At 41.0% G+C, this 5,122-nt stretch overlaps 1 long non-coding RNA gene across 1 annotated transcript; it reads left to right on the plus strand.

Annotated features, from left to right (window-relative positions):
• Positions 1-675: 675 nt before the first annotated feature.
• On the plus strand, positions 676-4,879 carry LOC149974605 (uncharacterized). Its single transcript, XR_016489524.1, has 2 exons — positions 676-945; positions 4,635-4,879. It is a non-coding gene; the product is annotated as an uncharacterized LOC149974605 (long non-coding RNA).
• The last annotated feature ends 243 nt before the right edge of the window (positions 4,880-5,122 follow it).

Below are 5,122 nucleotides of genomic sequence, written 5' to 3' on the forward strand. Positions count from 1 at the left end.
GGGTCTCTCTGTCTTTTTCACAAGGTACTGTTTGAAGTTTTAAAACCCTATAGAGGATTATTGGGGTGATGAATGAATCTAAAAAAGGGGATAGTGTAGGCATTGAGGCGCCACTTCATCATGAATGAGGAGGACTTTTGGCCATTTTTTATTTTAATGTCCCGAGTGGTGCAGCAGTCTAAGGCACTACATCTCAGTAGTGCCTTGGAATCCAGGCTGCGTGACATCCCATAGGGTTGCACACAATTGGCCCAGCGTTGTCTGGGTTTGGCAGGGGTAGGCTGTCATTGTAAATAAGAATTTGTTCTTAACTGACTTGCTTAGTTAAATAAATGTTAACTAAAAAAAGCAAGGGGGAACATTTTCTCCATCTGCAAGTGATTTAATTAAGAGGTTTTTTTAAGTGATCTAAAACTGTCCCTTTAAACTGAGAGTATCTTATCCTGGTCTATTCTGGAGAAAAAGTGGGCCAGAATTGCAGAGGAGATTGACCTACTACCATGTATTCTCCAGGAGGCAGTGGAGGGTAGAGCTGTCTGGCCAGCTGGGATTCTTGTGATGGGGATGAGTACAGTGAGGGGGTGGGGCTGAGGGATGAGGTTAGTCAGGGGGTGGGGCTGACAATGACATGGTTGAACACTCCCAGTCCTGGTGGTCTTGTCTTTCATGCATTCAATCTTGAAATTATTCCCTGGTTCCGAGGTCCATGTCTGTGGTGAAAATGGTGACGTCATCACATAATTATTTTTATTTTAAACCTGTGTGTTTAGGCTTGTAACTTCCTGTTTTTTTTGCACGGACTGCATCACAATCCACTGAATCTGCCGTTGTCAGTCATTCGCCTATGCAGAAGACAGGTGCTTTAGAAAAATCTGTGAGAGGATGCAGACATGAGAGGATGCGGAAAAGTAATTTTTCACGAAAACATCTGTGAAGTCCGGAAAGGTTTGAGCTAGAAAGTATTTTGTCCACCATGGATAGCTGAGGCTCTCAGAAAAAGGACATGTCAGCTGTTTTGCTCAGCCTGGTCTCATAGGCTAGACGTAACATAGTAAATGTAAATCCGGAACACTCAAATTAGTATGATATGCTACCTTTGGTATGGTTACATTAGACAGAAAATTACTTAAGGCAAAAATGAAAGTAGGGTGGTTGGTCAAGGTGCATGGGTGTTTAAATCTCATCATGGACAACTTTAGCATTTTTGCTATTTAGCAACTTTCTTCAGCTAATTAGCAGCTACTTTTTAGCTAACTTGCAATTACTTAGCATGTTAGCTAACCCTTCCCCTAATCCTTTAACCTAACTCCTAACACTTAACCCTAACCTTAACCCAAATCCCTAACCCTAACCCTTAGCTTAGTTAATGTTAGCCACCTAGCTAACATTAAAGTTAGCTACCTAGCCACTTAGCTAATGGTAGCCACAACAAATTGGAATTCATAACATATGATACATTCTGTGAATTTGCAACATATCATATGAATTTTAATTTGTAATATATAATGCGAAATGGATGATGAATATCCACACATTAATACATACTAAAATGTTACTTATCATACTAATTAGAGAATTCTGGATTTACATTTACTATGTTACGTTTACCCCTGAGTCCAGGTTGTTTTGCTCTATAACCTCCATAAGCTTTACAGCACTTGTCTGAAGGTAAACAGGGCGATAAAAATGCTTTCTTCCACGTATCAGATATAGGATAAACAATTCAAAACATACATCATTTTGGTTTATTTTTTTACTTATCTGTTTTGCAATGTTGTTGGTTAAGGGCTTGTAAGTAAGCATTTCACTGTAAGGTCTACTACACCTGTTGTATTTGGCACATGTGACAAATACAATTTGATTTGATTTGAATGTGTTGTTCAATATGTTTCTATGGGCTAACAGCAGTGAGGCCCCCCAAAAAAAGTGTCCTAAAATTCTAAATCAAATAGCTAAACGATCCATGTTCTGACCATCTTAAAACAATTCCATACGTTCGCTTAGTAGAAGCCGTAAATTGGTGCACTAAATAGGGAATAGGGTCCCATTTGGAACGCAACTCTTCCTTTAACAGATGCTGCTTCAGCCTGCCTGCGAGACCTCATGAAAGCGCTCATGTCCTAGGTCTGGTGGAAGGCACACCCTTCCTTCCATTTGCTGTATAAATATATCTCTCTGACAGAGGTAATTCATCTCCATCCACGAATCACATCAACGTTAAAAAAAAATAGCCCGTTGAGACCTTTATGCTTGTTAGTGCCAGTTCAGCAGTCCAGATGCCGGCGATGTAAACTCATTGACATCTCTTCCCTGCCTTTGACAAGTAGTTGTAAATCTGATTTAGCTGTAGCATGGGAGGCCAGGCAGAAGGACATTAATAATGTGATCATGATTTCAAAAGAGTGATATCTAGAGGGCTAATTCGTGACACCGATGGTACTGCCTGAAATGGGTCAAAAGATCTAGCAGGATGTATAGTACCAGTCAAAAGTTTGGACACACCTACTCATTCAACGGGTTTATCTTTATTTTTACTATTTTCTACATTGTAGAATAATATTGAAGACATCAAAACCATGAAATAACACAAATGAAATCATTTAGTAAACAGATCAAAATATATTTTAGATTTTAGATTATTCAGAGTAGCTACCCTTTTCCTTGACGACAGCTTTGCACACTCTCAACCAGCTTCATGAGGAATGCTTTTCCAACAGTCTTCAAGGAGTTCCCACATATGCTGAGCACTTGTTGGCTGCTTTTCCTTCACTCTGCAGTCCAACTCATCCCAAACCGTATCAATCTGATTGAGGTTGGGTGATTGTGGAGTCCAGGTCATCTGATGCAGCACCATCACTCTCCTTCTTGGTCAAATAGCCCTTACACAGCCTGGAGGTGTGTTTTGGGTCATTGTTCTGTTGAAAAACAAATGATAGACCAACTAAGCGCAAACCAGATGGGATGGCGTATCGCTGCAGAATGCTGTGATAGCTATGCTGGTTAAGTGTGCCTTGAATTCTAAATAAATCACAGACAGTGTCACCAGCAAAGCACCCCCACACCATCACACCTCCTCCTCCATGCTTCACGGTGGAACCACACATGCGGAGATCATCCGTTCACCTACTATGCGTCTCACAAAGACACGGCAGTTGGAACCAAAATGTTTTACTCATCAGACCAAAGGACAGATTTTGTGTTTCTTGGCCCAAGCAAGTCTCTTCTTCTTATTGATCTCCTTTAGTTGTGGTTTCTTTGTAGCAATTTGACCATGAAGCCCTGATTCGCTGTCTCCTCTGAACAGTTGATATTGAGATGTGTCTGTTACTTGAACTCTGTGAAGCATTTATTTGGGCTGCAATCTGAGGTGTAGTTAACACTGATGAACTTATCCTCTGTAGCAGAGGTAACTCTGGGTCTTCCTTTCCTGTGGCGGTCCTCATGAGAGCTATTGTCATCATAGCACTTCCACAAATTAACTTTTAACAAGGCTCACCTGTTAATTGAAATCCATTCCAGGTGACTACCAGGTGACCTCATGAAACTGGTTGAGAGAATGCCAAGAGTGTGCAAATCTGTCATAAAGGCAAATGGTGGCTTCTTTTAAGAATATAAAATATAAAATATATTTTGATTTTAAAACTTTTTTGGTTAGGACATGATTCCATATGTGTTATTTCATAGTTTTGATGTCTTTACTATTATTCTACAATGTAGAAAATAGTAAAAATAAAGAAAAATTGTTGAATGAGTAGGTGGGTCCAAGCTTTTGACTGGTACTGTATGTCTACGGTTGGGTCCCAAATGGGAGTTTATTCCCAATGTGCCCTATGGGCACTGGTTGAATGTAGTGGTCTATAAAGAGAATAGGGTGCCATTTGGGATGAAGCCTGTGCATGGTGGTGAGGGGTTTGGGACAGTTAAAAGAAAAACATTTGGCTGTGTGTTGTTCTCACCCCTCAAACCCACACCCCCTCATTCTGCTGTTATTTCCAAAATGGCGGCGTCGGTCATGTGAGGCGCCCTGGAAATAGAGAACTCTGGGAGGGTGTCAAAGGAGTTATTTACTGGTAGATTGATGGGAACAGGCGATAAGAGGGTGGTCTGGCTATCTGCGGTCTCATCCTGTGACCATCGGCATGGGAGTCATGCTAGTTATTCAGATAGGGCTGCAGCTGAACATGAGTTCCTGTACTTACTCACCCGAGCTGCAATCTATGCACAGAAACTACATCCCAAATGGCACAATATTCCCTACATAGTGCACTACTTTTGACCAGACCCCCCCCCCCCCCCCCCCCCCCACTGGGAGCCCAATAGGCCCTGGGAAAAAAGTAGTGCACTTCATAGGGAATTGGATGCCACTTGAGATGCGCACAGAGATATTTGGACGTCTTACAAGAGGTTTAATCACCACAGTTCACAGTTCAGGGAATGTCAAGTTGTCATGTTGTTTATGACTTGAAAACGTAGATATGTGCATGTTCAGCAACAAGAATGCATTTCAGCAGCTGGTATTTTACTTCGCATGTAACTTCATCCGCTGAATTTTAGAATGACTAACAAATAGGCAGACAAACAATCCGATTTTAATTAATATATCGACAACACATTTCCTGTCTTTTATCTGACAGACAAAACCAGCTGGAAAATTCCAACCTTGACAATCAAGATGATGTCAAGATGACGATGTCAAGGAGAAGTCTACTCAAACTGGTCGTCAACGTAGGCCTACATAGTAACGGGTTCGGACATTCTCCATTTCACCACATTAGATGACACGGATATGATCATGTTGAAAACACACTGACTGCTATGAGATCCTTTAGGAGGGAATGAAATGTCTTACCACATTAAACAGGTAAATCACTTGATCAAAGTCATCTGTCGGGTAGGTTGTTTGTGCAGGTGTCAGGTAGTTTGTGTGTGTGTGTGTGTGTGTGTGAAGTTGATCCTTTTTAATGTGTCCATGTTCCAGTTGCTCAAATGTAGTTGTACGGTACACAATACAGGCCTGTGTGACAAGAACTAAAGAGTGATTACAGCACGTTACAAGAGACCACATTTTTTAAAATAGACAAGAAGCAGAAAATAAAAATGATCAATCAAGTTTGTCGTGGTG

Source organism: Oncorhynchus mykiss, chromosome 20 (genome assembly GCF_057628025.1).
Source record: "Oncorhynchus mykiss isolate SJ-2025 chromosome 20, ASM5762802v1, whole genome shotgun sequence".
NCBI lineage: Eukaryota > Metazoa > Chordata > Actinopteri > Salmoniformes > Salmonidae > Oncorhynchus > Oncorhynchus mykiss.